Below are 19218 nucleotides of genomic sequence, written 5' to 3'. Positions count from 1 at the left end.
TGCGGGGGGGGAGGTGAGTTTGACGAGCGAAGCACATCAGAGCGTTGCAGAGGGCCAAGACCGAGGAGCGGAGAAGAAGGAGAGCAAAAGAAGGGAAAAGAAAGGTGAGGGAGGGAAAGAGGCGAAAAGGAAAGAAGGAGAGAGCGGCGAGAGCGCAGAGAGAGCGCGAGCCGAGCGGAGCCGAGCGCTGGCGGCGGCGGCGGCGGCGGCGCGGCGCTCCGCTCCGTCCGCGGCTCCGCGCCGGCTTTTGCGGGCGGCCGGCGGCGCGGGGCCCTTTGGAAATAGAATAGCCAATGTAATCTGACACTTCAACTTGCTCGGCTCCGGGCGAGTTGATTCACTTACTCACCCCCTAACGCCGAGTTCCTTTTCACTGTCTGTGGACATTAAAAAAGCGAGCGACGGCGGGCGCCCGGGAGAGCGAGCGGCCGGGCGGCGGGAGGGCGAGCGGCGACCGGGCGGCCGAGCGAGCGAGCAGCGCCGGCGCGGCGCAGTGACCCCAGCCCCGGTCGGCGCGGAGCAGCAGCCGGAGCGGAGCCGATCTCGGCGACCTCGCAGCGCTCCTCCCGGCCCGAGCCGGCCCTGCCCGGCGGCGGCGGCGGCGGCGGCGGCGGCAGCGGCGCGTCCTCCAGCGGCGGCAGCGGCGCTCGCAGCGCTCGCAGCGCTCGGTAAGTTTGGGGCCAGACCCAGGCGCCCACTGGCCCCGGGCCTTCCTCCCGCTCCCCGCGGACTCTTGGGGTGCGAGTGTGGGGCGCTGGGTGCTGGGGCTTTTCCCTTTAAGGGTCCGCCGGGGCCAGACGAGCCGGGCGAGCGGCCGGCGGCCGGGCTCCGCTGCGCTCCTCTTGGCGGCGGGGGACCGAGGCCCAGGCGACCGGCGAACGCCAGGCTGCGGGGAGCCGGCGTGGGCTGCGCGCGGGGACCGGGGCTCGCGGGGTGTGCGGGGCGTGAGTGCGGTTGTGCGCGCGCGGACCTGGTGCCCGCCTCCTGCCGGCGCGCCTCCAGCGCTGTTCAGTACACCCGGGGGCCGGGCAGGACCGAGATTCGGGGAGGGAGGAAGGGAAGGACCGGGGTAGGACCACCTCGGTCTCCCTCGCCTCCTTTGGGGAGACGCGAAGTTGTGCGCTTGTGTGTACGAGAACCGCCAGGGAAGGCGCCGGATTTCGGGGTGGCAAGGAGTGGTGGTGTTAAGTTGTGTATCTGAATTTCTAGGGAAAACACACACTTTTGTAAATGGGAGGTGGGGGCGCGGTTAAGTTGTTTGTGTGTGAATTGCCCGGGGAGACGCGGCGCACGGTACTAGCGGGGAACACCAAGGGGTGTGTGTAGGGGCTTCTTGTGGGTCTTTAAAAGCCAGAGGGGCGTTAAGGCCAACGACTGGACCGGGCTGCCCTGGCCAGGAGGGGAGCCCAGAGGGAAGATGTGCGTGTGTGTGCGCGCGCGTTGCAAATACGAAAGTAATTTCCCCGTGTTCTTTCTTCCTCCGTCTCCGGCGGCGGCGGCGGCCCCGGGGGAGTGGGAGGCCGGCCGGGGCGGAGGTTGGGGGGTCGGGCCAGGGATGGAACTGGGGTGGGGGGCGGGCTCTGGAAGCTTGTTTCACATTCCTGGCGTCTGGCTGGGGAGAAAACAGTGGGGAGCGCGGCCTCGGCGTCTGGGGCGCGGGCAGCGGGCGCGCGTCGCCCCCTCGCCGGGGACATCTGTCCAGGAAGGCAGCCGGGTGGGGAGAGGGCGCGGTGCGGAGGGCAGGCTCCCCGCCCCGGAGCAGCGGGGGCGCGGGCGAGGGGCGGCCGCCTTCCCGGCCATTGTGCGCCAGCAGATTTTCACGGGAGACTGCCCCAGAGCCGCCGGAGAAGGCCGGGAGCCGGCCTCAGCCCCGGGTTTAAAAGACACTCCAGGAATGTAAACAACCTGGGCGGGAGGGCGGGCAAGCAGGAGCGCGCCAAGGCAGCCGGCCCTGGCCCCCCACCCATCCCAGGGGACAGCCCGACGGCAGAGCCGCCCTGCCCTAGCCCTCTACCTGCCGCAAACTTTTTCCTCCTCTGCCTTCCCTTCCCACCTCGCCCCTCCAGCGGGGCACAGAGCGAGGGCCTTTCTCAGGGCGCGGGCAAGGGCGCCTGGCACCCGGTGCCTGACCCTGGAGGCCTGGCGGCTCAGCCCCTGCTTGGGTGTCAGGAGTCCCGTCTGCTCCTGCCTGGGAGCCGCAAGCTTCCTGAGCAGGCAGCGCCCGAGTAACTGGGGCTCTGAGAGCCTGCCCGCCTCCCTCCTTCCCCTATCCCTCCCTCCCGCGGCTCCTTCCCCCGCTCTCCCCCTTCTCCTCTCCCCTGACTGCTTTTCCAATGCCCTGACATGAGGGAGGAAGATTTAACTTGGCAGCCCAAACAAATGTTCTCTCAGAGGTCCTCCAAGAAGCTAGCGGCTGGGCTGGCAGGATGAGGGCACTGCTTGGCCAGCCTTTTCCTCCTCCCTGCCTTGCCTTGGCCATTCGGAGCCTCCTGGGTGGACAGCCCAGGGCATGCGAGAGAGTAGGGCCCAACCCCACAGACTGAAAAGGGCAGTGGGAAGCCGCCTATGGAAGCCTCTGGCTTGCTGCTGGACAGGAGCCACCGGGAGCTGCCTCCTGGTGCCAAGGGTTTTCTGGAGGATTTTCTTGAGCAACAGTTTGTCTCTTTGCTGCAACCTGGGAACAGGGCCTGGTAGACCAGAGGGTTAACCAGTGCTGTCTCCTCCTCTCTCGTGGGTGTGAGGACCGGCTGGTTGCACAGGGCAGGGCAGGAGGCCAGAGGCTGTTCCCAGAGGTGCCTGGGTTTGCTTATTATTGTCTTTTGAAGGTAAAGATAAAGAGGCAGGCGCTGTGGCTGGGAATGGGCAGCTTGGCTGGTGATGAATTCCAACTTGCCTGCACTGGAGTTTGTATGGTCCCGGGAGTTTAAACGTTGGTCGTAAGCTATCAGGGAAGTTTAGATGAGGGAGCAAGCCCCTAACTTTCTCTGGCCTGGCTGCCTTTTGAGGGGTCCAGAGTGGGGGGGAATTCCTGGCCCCTGGCTTGCCTGCTGACTTGTCCTGGTGGTATGGTTTGTGAATGCCCTGGGCCCTGTGCTGACCTTTCTCTCTTCAAGTTGAGGATGTTGAAACACCAGCATCAAACAAAAGACACATTGAAAGCCGTATCTGCCACAGAGCACGTGTGACTTTGGGACCAAGGGAATCCATTTGGAGGGAGATGGTGTTTTCTTCTGAGTTTTATGGTTTCAGTTGGGTTTTGTTTTTCCCCAAAGGACAGAAGCATCTCCTTGTCCCAAGTCACGAGGTTATGAAATGCTGTTTTCACATGTAAATCTGAAAACTTAAGACTTCTGAGAGTTGGTGGCAGTGACTTGGCTGGGAGGGGGGCCAGGCAGAGGCAGTAGGGAGTTTTCAAGAGTTTTAAATGGTTTAGGATTGGGGTTTGGAGGCATTCAGGGTATGGCTCACAGAGAAAAAGAGTCGGGGAAAAGAAAGTGCTGGACTTATGGGAAACTTTGATAACTAGCCCTGTGTATGCTGCTTTGTGGGGACAAAATGTCCCTTTTTCCTCCTAAGGAAAAAGGGGAGGAAGATCCTCGTTCCTTATACAGCCAGGAGTAAAGTGAAGCAAGGTCCAGAGAGTGTGCGGTTTGGCCACAGAACCGTGGTTTCTCTCACACACACCCTCCCCAGCGACAGTAACACAACATTATCTCCATCCCTGGCCGCAAGAGATGTGTCCTGACATAGGAGAGTTGTCCGTGTTCCACTCATCCTGGAAAATTGCAGAGGAAAGGACCCAGCTGAGAAGAGCTGCAGACTCCACTTTTTTCCTGACTGACAGAGATAGGGGGCGGATAAGGAAGGAAGACACTTGGAGGCCTGCTGTGTTCTGAAAGTTTTGTCACAGGAGGACCCATGTGTAAAGCCTCAGATACTGAGTTCTCTGGCCTTGGCCAGGGTCCAACAGCGGCTGTGACCCCAGCCTCAGGGTGAGATGTTGCTGTTAGAAATTTGGGCACCAACAGGTTAATTTCCGGAAGCTTCTCTGGGCACTCTGTCACGGAACCGGGAAGCAGGGCCTGCCAGGTCTTGACTGGGTCCCCTGCGTTTTCATTCATAACTTTGTTCCCGAGGGCCCTTGCCGGCTCCTATCGCCGCCTCATCTTTATGAGGTTCCTTAGGTTTTGTGTGGACAACAAAGGCCGGGCTGCTGTAATTACCCTGAACCCCGCTACAGCCTTGCCTGGTGACTGCTCTGACCTCTCAGCAGGACACAGTGGCCTCTGTCCACGCCCTCCGAGGGGGAGCCTTTTTTCCCTAGAGCCTCTGAGGACGGGGGAAGACAGAGCCTGCCTGGGCTGTAAGCTCCAGGGGTGATTGTGAGGTTGGACCCTGCCCTCGGGGAAGACAAAGAGAGGCTGAGAAAAACCAGTCCCAGGCACAGGCTCCGGGGAAAGAATCCAGAAACCCAATGTGATTATGCGGGTCTTCCCATTACCTGAGGAGGTGGGGGAGAAGTGGCAGGAGGCTGCAGCTGGCTGGCTGCTTTGGGCCAGTAGCTTCATTCTGCTGGGCCTCAGTCTCCTCATCTGTAAAATGGGTCCAAGGGCAGAACCCTTCCTATCCCACTTGGTTGCTGTGAGGATGAGGCAGATGTTGTCACAGGAGCCCTGGGCATGTGTCCCCTGAAGGCCTGGTAGACTCTGGGTGCAGAATGGATTGGAGCACAAAAGAGTTGGATTGGAGGTGCTAGAAGCATTTTCCAGAAGCTGCTCTCCCATCCAGGCCTACCTCCCTGGCAGCTTATTGTCTAGCCTTGGCTTGCATGGCCCCATGATGGGGCGCTCACCACCTATGGGAAGCCTCTGCCTTCAATGGGTAGCACTGGCTGTTAGCATGCTCTGCTGCATGGCATACCTTCTGGAAATTAACCCCTCCTGACCCTCACTCTGGGCTTGAGGTGCTGGGGTTCCTCTAGACCACAGACTTGTTCTTTCCTGAATGATCACAGATTCAAGACCACTGCCCAGGCAGGCCAACTGACGTGGGGTGGGGGGGCACCCTTCAAGTGGCTGCTTCTAGCCCTTATTGGGAGTGACCTGTGGGGAGTGGGAGGGTCTGCCTGAGGGGCTCAGTGTTGTCTGTCTTTCTGTGCCAGTTTTGCCTCTTGGCACCTTCTCTCGTAGATCGGGTATGAGGAGAAGAAAGGAGATTCATGATAGGGGGTGGGGTCAGGTCAGGGGCCCAGCATTGGTGCCACAGAGATTTCCTGAGAGTCCGCAGAGTGAGGACCGTGGCCTGTGAGAGACGCCAAAGTGTGTAAGACAGGTCCTGTTCTGTAGGAGCTTCCAGACCAGTAAGGTCAGGAGGATCAGTCCAAATAAATAATTAACCACCACTAGCTGGCTGCCTGCCACGGGTGCATGACGACAGTGATAGCCACAGCCCCTCGCCTTTGTATGGCACTTGGTGGATTTAGAAGCACTCTTCCGACTTTGTTTAACCCCCTTAACAACAGTGGAACCTAGCTACTGTTTGGAATTACCCCCATTTAACAGAGAGGAAAACCGAGGTTCAGAGAGGTAGAATGATGTGTGGCTAAGCCAGGACTCAACTCCAGGCCTTACAGATGCCAACACTCTGTGCTGCCGCCTTCCCAGTCCACCAACCAGGCAGGGACACGGGTGCAGAAGTTGGAGTGGACCCGGAGAATGGGGGGTGGGGACTGAGATTAAGGACAAAGAGCTGTGCCCAGGAAGGGTCACAGATGCGCCTCCCCTGTTCCCCCACCCCCTGTCTGGCAGTACACGCCCACACCCCCAGCAGCTGTGCCCCTTTCTTTTGGCACAGTGTCTTACAGCCGGAGCATGCTCTGAGCCCCCAATCCTGCCGCGACTGCCTGGGGCACATGTGTCTGTGCATGGGGCTGCAGCCCCATCTCTGGCCCTGGAGCAGGAAGCAGAGATGTTTCCAGCCCCCAGGTCCCTGTGCGGCCCAAGGCTCTTCCCTGGGCTGTGATGGTTTCTATAGATACAGACGTTGACTCAGCCTGCCCCTCCTCTAGCTGAGTCAGTCCCCAGGCCCTGTGGGGTGGCCGCCCTGTGAGGGCCCTTGGGTTCCTTCTGCTCCCTGACACAGCCTGCCTGCTGTCCACACCCCTGTGCCTGGCTTTCTGGAGCCCATCTGAGTGCCACCCCAGGACAACGTTGCAGCTGGTGGGGTCCAGAGCAGGCAGGCTGAACTGGCACCTTCCCAGGAAGCCTGGCCCAGCCTGGCACACCTGCGCAGGTAATGACTGTAGCCCAGGAGGGCCCTGGGCCCCTCCTGTCAGGCCCAGCTGCCGGGGTTACTGCAGGATCGTGCTGGGGGAGGCCGGGGTGTCTGAGCTAATTAGATTTCTTAGATTTCAATGCTCCCCTAATCCTGTTAGCCCAGCTGTAATTGTAACTACTTGAAGGTTTCAGCCGTGGCAGGCTGTTGAGGACAGACGGTGTGGGGACTCCACTCTGCCCCAGCCCCAGCTTAGACAGCCGGCTGGGGACTGGGGACTCCCTTCCCAGTTCTCTGGGGTGGGAACCTGAGTGATAAGTCTTAGCATTGCGGACTGTCAGAGCAGGCAGAACCCTTAGAGATCATCTGGCTCAAACTCTTCAATGTACAGACGGGGAAACCGAGGCCTGCAGAGAGGCAGGGATTTGGGTCTGACTTGGTGATCTTTGTCCCTGGAGACTTCAGGGAAGGTCTGGAATTGCCTGGGGGCTAGTGAATCCTCCAGAGAGGTCTTCCTCTCGAGATAGGGGCTGGAGGGGATTCATTTGTCCTGAAGCCCCTCCCCAGTTGGCATTCCCTATCCTCTCTCTCACACACACACACACACACACACACACACACACACACACACGCACACGCACGCGCGCGCACGTGCCTGTGTTCCTCACAGATATGCTGTTACCTCTGCTGGCCAGGGTTTCTGCTGAGGACTCCGGCCTACCTCTCCTAGGGCTCCCAGACATGGGGGCTTTCTCCCTCCTACCCTACCAGTCTTTCCCAGATTCTTGATCTATTGGAGGGTCCAATTCAATGCAGATTATTGCTTTGCCAGAAAATGGCAAAGCTATTCTGATGGGGGGGTGGGGTGTGTTAAAATACAACCTTTTCGTACTTTCAATGGCTCTTCCAAAATTATTTTTTGATGTCTGGCTTAAACGGAAACGACACCTACTCCCTATCCTTTCTCCTGCCCTACCCCTCTTCTCATTTCCCAACATGCCAGTCATCCACCCACAGAGGTTGGCGCTTGTCGGGGGTGGGGATGTGACGCCTTCAGAACCCCTGCCCAGGAGGTTCCCACCCAGCAGTCACATGCTGTCCTTCTCTGTTCTGGAGCAGCAGGAGAGATGTTGGAAACCTCCTTCTACTGATAAGCATGTAGTATAGAATTGGGGTCCCATAGGCGTTACCTGGTCTGACCGTTCCTTTTCTAGCCCAGGAAACCCAACTGCAGAAAGAAATGATTGGCCGTATCCAAGGGCAGCAGCGAATTAGTGACAGAGCCAGGCCTGGAACCCCATCTCTCTAGCCCATTAGTTCATTAAACATTTATTGAGCACGTACTGTTGGCGAGGCGCAGCCCCGTTAGCCACCTTTCAGAGGTCATAAATAAATACTGTTCCATCTTTGACTTTGAAGGGCCAGCTGAACCTGGGGAGGCCAAGGTTCATTTCTGAGCTCTCAGGATAACGAATAAGGATGGGGTGTTTTCAGCAGTATCCCAGATCCTGCGCAGCTGGGGGAGGATCGGCATTAGAGCCCCAACCTAGCAGCGTATTTCTTGAAAGGTACATAGTAGGTCAGTTGCACTGCAAATTTGAGGGAAGTAAAACAGAAACCATCCAAGGAGGGTGCAGGGTTTCCCATCTGCCCAGACCTGTTTAGCCCAAGAAGATGGGTGGCTTCCTCTGCCAGTCCGCCACCCCCGCCCAGGCCTCCTTGAGCTGACTTTTATTCTTTGCAGGGCTGAGGGCCTGCTGTCTTGTTCCTGCTCTCACTTCCTCTGTGGATGGAGAAGCTGGGAGGGAGCTCTGGCTCCACCCTGGGAGTCACCTGTGTCAGGCCCAGGTGAGAGCACATGAGGAAGAGCATACAGGCTCAGGACGGGCCGAGAGAGAAGATGCCAGGTGCCGGGACCTTGCCCAGTCGACTCCCACCCTGCCCCCTGGTAGACCTTGGCCAAAACCGGGAAACCTAGCGCACAGCTCCAACCAGCCCGCACTCTGGCTGAGGGACAAATGAGGCATGGAGACCTCTGGGGAAGGGTCTTGAAACCGTTACTTGGCATTTGCGAGTGCGAAGGGCCCTTCAAGGGTCTCCCCCCAACCTTCTTGTTTTGCAAATGGAGAAACCCAGAGCCCAGAGTGGTGAAGGGCCTGGCCACAGGTCGCAGAGAGAAGGCTCTTCTGCACCAGAGGTGTCATCGAGGGGCCCTGAATGGTCTGGGTGGGGAGGGGTGGAATTTTCTATCCATGTCATACTTTGTTGCTCCCGCTGTTGCTTACATCTTTAAGGCAACTCACCGAAGTCTACTATAAATATCACAATAGCCAGCATTTCTTGGGCAGTGAATTTGTTTTAGGCTCTTCTTAGATTGCCTAGTGTCGACTCCCAGCTCCATCCTTGAGGGTCTCCATGACTTGGGACGAGTTATGTTTAACTTCTCCAACTTTGCTGTCCACATCTGCAAAACAGGCTTATTAAGAGTATAAAAATAGGGCCGGCCCCGTGGCTTAGCGGTTAAGTGCGTGCGCTCCGCTCCTGGCGGCCCGGGTTCGGATCCCGGGCGTGCACCGACGCACTGCTTCTCCGGCCATGCTGAGGCCGCGTCCCACATGCAACAACTAGAAGGATGTGCAGCTATGACATACAACTATCTACTGGGGCTTTGGGGGGAAAAAATAAATAAATAAAATCTTTAAAAAAAATAAAAAATAAAAAAAGAGTATAAAAATAACCTATGGCCGTCCCTATAGGTTAAGAAGGTGGAGTAGATACAGTGCCTGGCAGACCGTAGGCGGTCTGGAAATGGTAGCCTCAGTCATTGTCGTGAGCAATGCTCCCACGACGCCTGGGGCAGCTGTCACGCCTGGGGCAGCTGTCAGCATTGCGTGACTTACAGATGAGGAGATTCAGATCAGTGGGTTGCCCAAGGTCACGGGGTACCTCTGGACCAACCAAAGCTGGGCCTGGGATGCAGGCTTCCTGACCCTCAGTCCCCTGTGGGTGTCCACAGCCTCCCCTTTGTAGCAGGAAGGGCGGCGGGTCATCTATGAGAGACCCCCCATGATAAATTAAAAGCACATTTTGATTCAGCCCACCAGCCAAGCCTGTTCCACTTGGAGAGGTGTTCAAGGCTGAGATTTGCGTCTGGGTTCCCATCTGAGAGCCTCCTTCTTCTCCCCTGTAAACTGAGGCTAGTGATAACAATTCCTCCTTCTCAGGCTCTTTCCATGTGGAGAGAAGGAGAGCACAGAGGGACTGGGCCTTGTCAACCATCAACTATTGTGCAGAGTCGCTGTGAACGGCCGCTGACTGTGGGCCTTCAGGCCAGTCACAGACCCCTCTGAGCCTCAGTTTCATCATCTGAAAATCATGAGCTGAGACCACATCAAGGTTTCCCAAAGTGGGTTCTCGAGAACACCAGTCCACAAAAGGAAAGAGAACAGAGCATACCTTCTCTCTCCGGGGAGACTGCCAACCCTTTGCCTCACCCAGATTCCCAAACTACAGGACACTCCTCCCACCTCCCTTTTTTATGCAAAATAACTATTGCAGATAGCAGTGGAACTTCTGGGGAAATGCCAGGCTAGAGGGTCCCTACCAGCTCTGGCATCTACGGCTCGGTCCAGGGGATGGTCTCCTGCTAAGAACCATCTCCCAGGGAGACTGCTCAAAGTGGGGAGGACGGGGACAACTTCCCTGTGGACAGAAATCCCTCCCACCTTGCGTTCTTGGCAGTTCTACCTGACTTCTACCCCTCTCAAGCCTGTAGGTCTCTGTCACTTTCCCTCGCCTCCTTTTCTGTTTTTGTTACCAGACCACAAATCTGTTTGTGGTTGGACAGTCCCCAGAGCAAGGCCAGCTTGGCAGAGGGGTGGGACCTCTGCCATGTCCCTGGAGATGGGCCTCAAAGGCTTGCCGGCTGTCAGAGCAGGAAGGGCCTTGGACCGGCCGGCTGGGGCTGTGAGCCCCCGAACCTGCATTCACACCTTTGCAGGCATGTATGTTTCTGGAGAGATGGTCCACGGCTTTATTCAGAGCCGTAAATCAATTTGGACGCCTGAAAGCAGTGTAGGAGCCATGGCCTTCACCCAAGGGTCTGAAATTTCCCTGGCCCTTGAGTGGAACAGAACTGTTGTGCTGTCTTTCCCCACCTCCTGCCCACAAACACTTCCATTCCTACTCATTTGTGTCACCTCCCTAGCCCTGGGGGCATCTGTGTTTACAACCGCTGCTTCCAATCCAGCTTGAGGTTGTGCTGATGAGGAAGCCCAGGCCAAGGGAGGGGAAGGGACCTGACCGAGGTCACTAACAGTGGTAGGCCTCTGGGACATAAGACCTGGCGCAGGACTGGGTGCCCCAGGGGATGGCCTCTGTGCCACTGGCCTCACTTCTGAAACCATTCAGTCTCATTCTCTATGAGGTGTACCAGAGTGCCGGATTCAATGTCCCAAGAAAGAGCTAGGGATTAGGGGGAAGGGAGGAAGTTTCCACCCATTCCCTCTTCTAGGAAGGCTGGGCAGGACTGGTTTAGGGCTTTCCTCCTCTAGGTCAGGAGGCCAGTTTCAACCCTGCTGGCTGCACTGCCTGTTTATCCCGCCCGCTCCCTCCCTCGCTGGCTCGGGTTAGTGTTTCCTGTTCACTGTCGTTTACATACAGAAAAGCACTGGTATCTTCAGAAGGCCTTGCTGGTGTGAATTAGTTGTGAGCCCTTAGCTGAGGGGGTCACACTGCCATCAGGCAGCCCAGGGCCCTAGGGAGAGCTCTGGCAGGCCCACTCTGTGACTGGAGGAGTCACTTTGCCTCCCTGGCTCACAGTCCTCATGTCCCTCACCTTCTGGGATTCAGAGGCTGGCAGGGAGTGGGTCAGGGGACTCCTGGGCTGTCAGCCTCCCTGCCTGGTTTGCTTGGCCCCCCTGGGCTCCAGGACCCCCGTGTGCTTCCGATCCTGGGAAAGGAGAGGAAATCTCAGGTGTGATTTCTTGCCTGGTGTGTGGTGACGGGGCTGTGGCCGTGAAAGGAGCTTCCGTGAAGCTGTGGGTTCAGTATTGATTAATTTCCTGCAAAAGGACAGCTTTCTGATTCCTCCGCCCCAGTCCGGGTTGACACCTTCATTCTCGTTTGTGCTTCATCTGCAGGGCTGATCCCTTTAGCAGAAGGAGGGGAGTTGGTTTAGGGGTTGGAATCCTTGTGGGCCCCAGAATTCCCAGAGCCTTCTGCCTTGTGAATGGCCTCCTTCCTAGCCAGCTCCCTAGAGGTGCCTGGGCCAGCGTGATTGCCCTCCCAAGGGCTCCGGATGCTACTCTTCCTGGTGTTCACGGGACCTTTGATTCTCAAGGGAGACTAGCGGCCACCTCATCTGATGCCTATTACACAGATGACTTCTGCCTTTTCTGTAGCATCCCCACAGAGCACCTTCCGTGGGGGCTTACATGCCCCCAGGGACAGGCTGCTCCCCGCCTCCCAGCAGCTCCCTCCACCTAGGAAGTTCCACCTTATATGGAGCCTGGAAGTATACCTCCCCCTAGTTCTCATCTCAGGACCATACAGAATATGGTGAATTTAGTTCCCAGGAGCTCCATTCCATACTTGACATGAGGGCTATATCCTCAGAGACTTCTCTCTAGGCTGAGTCTAAGGCTGTAGTGGGCAGAGTGGGCTTCCTGGAGGAGGTGGCCTTCTTCTATCCCCTCATTATCTCTGCCTCTGGTAAGAGCTTGGGCAGCTTGGAGACCTCAGGCCTGACCTGGAAACAGTCTAACCTAGGTCCCAAGCCATGGAAGTAGGCTGAGGAGGCCCCAGCAGGGGTCTGAGGGGAAGAAAGTGGCCTGGCATCTGCTTTTAAGGGAGGGTCAGACATGCCAGATGGTTCGAGAAGGCTGTCTATCTTCCTAGCCTCTCCCAGCATGCTCGCCTTCCACTGGAACTGGGGCCCCTTGCTAGAGGCTAGCCAGGGGGCTGTGAGTAGCACTCCCTCCCTGTCTGCCTCCACGGGCCTCCTTGCTGAGCCCCTCCCTGCCTGGCTCTGCTCCCTGCTGCTCTGTCTGGGAACATCCTGCCTAAGTGTCCTGAGGCCCCAGAGACCTGAGGTGTCTGCGAAGAGCACTGGATTTGGATTCAGAACTTCCAGAACTGCCTCCTGTGGACAGCATCCCCGGGGCTGTTGTAGGAGTCAGAGGGGAAGGCCAGCACTTTGCATGCTGTACACTGTCACGGCGTCAGGGAGTGTAATGCTTTATTACCATGTACAGTGATGATAATATCAGCACAGAAAGGCCTTGGAGATCATCCAGGCCAACCCCCTCATTTAGCTGCTGAGTCTGACCCCAGAGGGGACAGAGGCCTCCCCAAGGTCATAGGGCAAGTCCATGGAAGCTGGAGCTAAAATCTAGGTGTCTGGACTATCAGCCAGTGCCCAGCCTCGTCCCTTGACAGAAACCCTTTGCTGGAGTGAGACACAGGGAGAGGTCCCGCTTTGGCTGTGGCGAAATGGCGCCTGGCTCTCCTGGGACTTATCCTCTTCATCTCACAGAGCTCCTGGGCCTTATGCCTCCAGCTGTGCTCACCAGAACCCTGGGGCCTGGGGGCCGGCAGGTGTTCCCCGGGGTCTCCATGAGACAGCTGGCTCCCCCAGCCTGGGCCCCCGTCTGGGGCTGCTGCCCTCCAGCAGGGCCCTCCCCTTCACTTCCTGCTCTGACAGGGCTGCCCTGCACCCTGCCAGCTGTCGCCTTGGGTGGAAACAGGGTCTCCAGGACCCCGCCGGAGACCCCTTGCCCCGGTGTCTGGCCTAGCTGATTGCAAGATGTTAACCTGGCCCGGGACCATGGGGTGAGTTTGTGGCCCTCGTTTCAACCTGGTTTGACACCTCCCAGAGCTCTGAAGACCCGAAGATGCCCAGGCTGCTGGTGCAGGAGGGACCTGGGCAGCCAGCGTATCTTATCCCCTTGTTTTGTCATTTCGAGTTGATTCCGACTCCTAGCGACCCTGTGTACAGCAGAGAGGAACCCTGCCCAGGCTTTTTGCGCCATCCTTTCACCTTCCGGCGCTACATCAGACAACGCTTTGCTGCTATTCATAGGGTTTTTATGGCCAGTTTTTTTGGAAGTGGGTGGCCAGGCCCTTCTTCCTAGTCTGTCTTAGTCTAGAAGCTCCGCTGAAACCTGTCCACCATGGGTGACACTGCTGGTATTTGAAATACCAGTGGCAGAGCTTTCAGCGTCACAGCAACACGCAGTTGCCACAGCGTGACAGTCAACAGCAAGGCGGTGTGGTTCCCTGACCCGGAGATGAACCCGAACAGTGGCGGTGAGAGTGCCAAATCTTAACCGCTAGGCCCCAGGGCTGGCATCTCATCCCCTTCTCATCCCCATTTCCTGGATTAGGGAACTGAGGCCCAGAGAGGGAAAGGAGCTGGTTGGGTGCAGAACCAGCAACATGCTAACTCCTCCTGCCCTAGCCAGCCTGGCCTCCTTCCATCCTCTGCTCCCGTGGCTGGTTCCTTGGGCTCCCCAGGCTTAGTGGGTATGGAATAGGGACATTGGTAATGAATAGCACCTGCCGCCTTTCCTTTAGGGCCCTTTCAGGCTGTCAGGCCAGGCCCTGCTACCCTTCCAGGTCTGGGGAAGGGAGATACACTGGGAGGGCAGCACGCTTCCTGCTGAAGGGTCCTCGTGCCAATCTGAGAACCAGGTCTCCTGGCTGGTCTGGAGCCCCCAGGGTTCTGCCCCTGGGAGAGCAGGGCCTGAGATTCTTCTGTGCCTCTCTTGCCCAGCTCCGCAGTAAAGATGGATGACTTAGTCATTCATCAAGTTTGTTGAGCAACTACTGTGCTCCAGGCACTGTTCCAGGCCCCGAGGATACAGTGATGAACTTGACAGAGGCCCTGCTGCCATTCTCATAGGTGAGGCGGTCAACAAGTCAACAACTTCATGGATGATGTCTTGCTGAGTTATGATAAGTGTTTTGAAGAAAATTCAATCAGGATAAGGTGATATAGGGAGATGGGTGGGGGACTGGGCTTCTTTAGATGGGATGATCAAGGAAAGCTTCTCTGAAGAGGCTGCATTTGAGCAGATACCTCAGGGAGGTCGAAGAGTGAACCCCGTGAGCATTTGGGGAGAAGAGCACTTTAGGCAGAGGGCACAGCATGTGCAAAGGCCTTGTGGCTGAAGTGTGCTTGGCATGTTCTAAGAAAGGCAGGAAGGCCAGTGTGGCTGGATGGAGTGGGAGAGGGAGGGATGTAGGCGAGGAGGTTAGCAAGAGGGTCAGGGACCAGGTCACAGAGGGCCTTGTGGAGCACAGGAAGGGCTTCTGACTTCATGCTCAGCGATTTGGAAGCCTCTGGAGGATTTTAATTATAAGGCCAAGACTACCTGATGTGCCCTTTAAGAAGATCCCTCTGGCTAGTGAGCTGAGAATAGACTAGAGGGGATAAGCATGGAAACAAGGAACCTGCTGGGTGGCTTTTACAGCAACCCAGGTGAGGATGCTGGTGGCATAGACCAGAGTGGGCAGTGGAGGTGGGGAGACAAGGTCAGATCCTGGTTATATTCTGAAGGTTGACAAAGGTTATGCCCAGAAGCCCATTGGGAGTGCCAGCCCACCTCCACAAAGCAGGCTGAGGGATTGGGGCTGGAGAGCTGGTTCAGGTCTCCGAGGCCTGGGGGTCCAAGCACTTTTCCTTTTAGCCTGCCACCCCCTGTGTAGCCATAAGCTATTCTGTCGTAAGGTACCCATCTAACAGTTGGACAAATAGAGGCATGCTGAGGTGTTCCTCGTACCCTAGTCTCCATTTGTAATTGCCATTCTGCATTTGGTCTGCATTGGGATTGTCTCCCACTCATCTCATACACTTTCATATCCTCTGCACTATCATTTTCCAACATGCTATCACCCTCAAGCCCCGGGGCCTTTGCCTATGTCGGCTCCTCCACCCCCACAATTCTATCTGAACTCCTATGCATTCCTCAGAGCCCAGCCCAAAAGCTGCCACCTCTGAACTCCCTTCCCTGACACTCTCAGCCACTGGGGATTTCTTCCTCCACTGAAAATTTTCCCGTTCCTCTCCCTCCTGCACTCCACTGCCTGGAATCAACCGGAACTGAGTCTTGGTCTGTGCCTCCCTGCACACCCACTCTTTCCGCTCTGTGTCCTCACAGCCTGGCCCAGGGCCGGCAGAGAGGAGGGAACAAAAACATTTCAGTGTATTCCTGGAGCAGTAGCTAGTTACTATGGAAACAAGGAAGTGTTGCAACTTCCCTAACTTTTGAGGTTGGGGTCACAGAGGGCAGCTCTGTCTGGGCCCCAGGGGATCAACCCAGCATGACCATCCTAGGGTTCTTATTGATTCAGTCACCTTAGGCAGATCCTTTCCCATCCCTGGGCCTCAGTTTACCTGTCAGTGATATGGGGGCATTGGGATTGTTTGGCCGGCTAAGGTGATTTCCAGCTCTAACATTTCGTATCCCTGGGCCTCCAGTCCTGCCGTGGAACCACAGGCAGGCCTTTTGCCCTCTTTGGGCCTCAGCTTCTCCATTTTGTTCATGTCTTTCCTCCAGGAAGATGCCTACCTGAGTCAGGCAACTCCGGAATCCCGGAGATTCAGCAGCTGGGTGGCCCTTGATAACTAAACGAGGATTCTCGTGACTTGCAGAGGCGTGGAGAGGGAAGTCTTGCTTCCCAGGGTGGAGGCAAGAGGATTGGGAAGGTGGGCTGGGGGAAGAAGCCAGGCCAGCTCACTCTGGCCTGAACCTGCACCAGCCCCTGGGTCTCCTTGCCTCACCTTGAGGGGAGCCGAGCCAGTGTTTGTCGGGTAGGCCTTGCCTCCGCTGGGTGCTACCCGCTCCGCATGCTGGTGCTGAGCAGAGGAGTGGGGCGGCAGTCCAGGGCGGCCCGAGGCTGCCCACGGCGGCGGGGCTGAGTGCGTGGGCAGTGCCTTCTCCCTGTGTCTCTTCTCTCTCCCCTTCAGTGCTCAGAAGCCGGCCGTTAGCGGAGCAGAAAACCGCAGCCTGGCTGCCGGCACCCTCAGCAGTCCTGCAGCACATGGGCAGGGCCGTTCCGGAGGCTCCGCACCAGCCGCGCAGGGCTCAGACCGGTGAGGCCAAGGGTCCGAGATGCCCAGCGGGGGCCGGACCCAGAGCCGAGTCCCTGCCTGCCGTCGGGCTCAGTGGGCAGAGGCCTCAGCCTGGTCACACCCCAGCCCGACTCCTGCCTGGCACTCAGGAGCGGGTTGGCCTTCCCCATCAGGCCCAGCAAGAGAGAGCCCTGGGGTGACAGCGCTCTGGGGCTCTCTGGGCTGCTTGCTCATCTGTGAAATGGGTGGGAGTGCTCCCTGGGCTGCCAGGAGGGGAGGCTGAGGAAGGCGGTTTGTATCCAATAAAAACTCTTGTTAGGGTTGCCAGCTGAAGGCAAGCGTGACCCTCAGCCAGAGGGATGCCCTTGTCAACATCTTTTTTGGGAAACAAAGCTTGAAAGAGCGTTTTAAGAATGGGAGTCTGGTGCTGTGTGTGAGAAGTACCCTCCTCTGTTTCTAAGCAGTTCCCAGCGGCCAGGGACCCATGTGGCCATCTGATGTGCCTTCTCCTGCTGTCCCCGCTCCTGGAGGGTCTAGTGTTGGGCTGAGTAACACTCCCAGGGCAGCACTGGGCACTGGAAGGGGCCCCGGCCAGGACCAGGGGACCCATGTCCCAACTCGACCATGGATCAGCTTTCTGACCTCAGTTGAGGCCCTGGCTCTCTGCCCTGGGTTTCCCCACGTGTGCACTGGGGCCTCTTCTAGCTGGGACTCTCCTGCGCAAGGCTATCTGAGCACTTTTACAGCCGGGCTGGGCGAGGCTCCTTACCCCAGCCCCCGAGATGGACTGTTGTCCATCGCCTCTCCTTGCCTCTCCTCACAGAGTCCTCCCTTCTGTTAACCAGGGCCTTGCTCTCCATCGACAAGGCTTTGGACTTCATCGTGTGGACAGTGACGTCATGAGTCTCCCAGTCCTCCTTACCTGAGGCCTCAGTTTTGTCATTACCTCCTCCCACCGGGCCCCTACCACCTCTGCAGGTGTCCCCCTCTGCGATCTCCCCCCTGGACTGGCCCCTCCGTGAGGGTCCCGGCTGGGTCATGTTCCTGTATGCCCAGACTGCCTGGAGCAGAAAGGTTCAGTAAAGCTCGGACAGCTGAAAGATGAAATGGAAACCCTCAGCCATCCAGAGACTTCCGTTGGCCAGAAAGCCCCATTTTCTCAGCACGTGGGTTTCGCTACGTTCACTTGTTGGAGTTTTGCTCAGTTCATAGGATTTAAAAAAAAAAAATCAACTTTTTTTAGTAAGCTCTAGGACCAGAACTGGTTTTCTATGCTTTTGGCCAATCCTCATCTTTCAAAACTGGTGCTTTCTGACTTGAGTTTTTGCCGTTTCTTTATTTTCCTTGTTTGACGAGCTACTTTTTCTCTTTCGGATTCCATATAGAAAATAATTCCACCTCTCATTTTATTCAGATTTCTCAAGCCAAAAATGCAGGGTGGTTGGTGAACACTCTGCTTTGGTTGTTCTTTGCTTTGTTGTGTTTTTACCTTTGTGTGTTAGATTTTATCTGCCTTTTCTTCCTGCCTGAACCCCGGCCTCCGACCCCCCGTCTTCCCAGTGCTCACTCAGTGGCATTGTGTCCACTAGGACCACCGTGTGTGATAGTGCACATTGCACACTGCACAACTTGGGGGTACTCACACTGTAGTCCCCATAGACTATACATTTATTAAATAAGCTTCTGGTGGATGGTGGTGAAGTGTTTTGAGGAAGGGGAGCCTTGTTCTAATTCTTGTGAAGCCACCATAAGGACTAGGAGTGGGACTGCCACTGGCCCACTGCCCCTGCTGAAACTTGGGAGTCCACCTTGACTCCTCCCCAGGACTGCAGCCTGTGACATTGGGTTTCCGTGTCCCCACTGCCCTCCCCAGAGCCTAGCCTGTGGGATTACTAGTCAGGGCACTGGCGCCTCCAGACTCCACCTTCTGAATGTTTCCGAAGCCATCCCTCTCTCCTCCCCCATGCAGCAGCTTCTCCCTCAGGTGGCTACCTCCAGCTTCCCTTCTCCTATTCTCCCTCCATTGGACCACCAGCATGACCTTAATATAAGGCACCTCTGCCCTCTTACCTCCTCCACTCCATACTCTTGGCTCCCTACCACCTACAGCCTGGCACTCAGGGCCCTTCGTTCTCTGGCCCCATCTGAACTTTCACTTGTGTATGCTTTGCACATTCTCTTCTCCACTCTGTCTGCCTGGTGAACTCCTGGGCATCCTGCAAAGTCCTGTTCAAGCCTTGGCTTGTCCTTGTGCACCAGCCAGATCAAGTAGGTTGATCCCCCACCTTTGCCCCAGTTCCCCAGTGCTGTTTTTTGACAACATTGCAGCCCTCATCTGGCAGGGTCACAGCTACCTTCAGGGTACCCAGCCGCAGGCACGCTCTGACTCCCTGACACCCAGCACCATGCTTGGCTTCTAGCAAACATTCCAAAATGCTTGCTGAATATGTGAATGAATAAATGATGGCTGCACTTTACACAGAGCTGGTAGGCATTGTGGTTTGGAAATACATATATATATTTTCATTCTAGGTGGGTACCTTGGAAGTGACTTGCACACTTTGCTTGAGAAAGCTTGAATAACTTTGGTCCTGGTTAGAGTCACAGCTGCCCCTTGGCCCCTTCTTTTGCCCTCCCCCTCTCCAGTTAGAGCCAGGGAAGTGGCTGGGCCAGGCTGGGCTCCCAGGAGCACCTCCCGGCCCGGGTTGCTTGCCAAAGCTGCCAGGGTCTGAGGCCACCTGGGAGTCAGCTGTGCCTGCGTTGCCGCCCTCCTCGCTCGGCTTCCTGGGAGAATTGGCTCAGTAGCAGCCTGGCCAGGCCACAGGGCCTCTTGGGCAAGACTCCCAGGGCAGGCAAGGGGCTGGAGGCTG

General features: G+C 57.0%; 1 protein-coding gene across 4 annotated transcripts in view; it reads left to right on the top strand.

Annotated features, from left to right (window-relative positions):
- The first annotated feature begins 655 nt into the window (after window positions 1–655).
- Window positions 656–19218, top strand: part of ZMIZ1 (zinc finger MIZ-type containing 1) — a 237203-nt gene continuing 218640 nt past the window's right edge. For all 4 annotated transcript variants that reach the window (XM_058543098.1, XM_058543100.1, XM_058543101.1 and 1 more), the window contains exon 1: window positions 656–668. The gene's annotated coding sequence lies outside the window, so the exon portion shown is untranslated. The remainder of the gene's footprint in view (window positions 669–19218) is intronic.

The sequence above is a fragment of the Diceros bicornis genome, chromosome 6 (assembly GCF_020826845.1).
Source record: "Diceros bicornis minor isolate mBicDic1 chromosome 6, mDicBic1.mat.cur, whole genome shotgun sequence".
NCBI classification, from domain to species: domain Eukaryota; kingdom Metazoa; phylum Chordata; class Mammalia; order Perissodactyla; family Rhinocerotidae; genus Diceros; species Diceros bicornis.
Note: the sequence above shows the minus strand (reverse complement) of the source record. Positions and strands in the feature narration are given on the sequence as shown.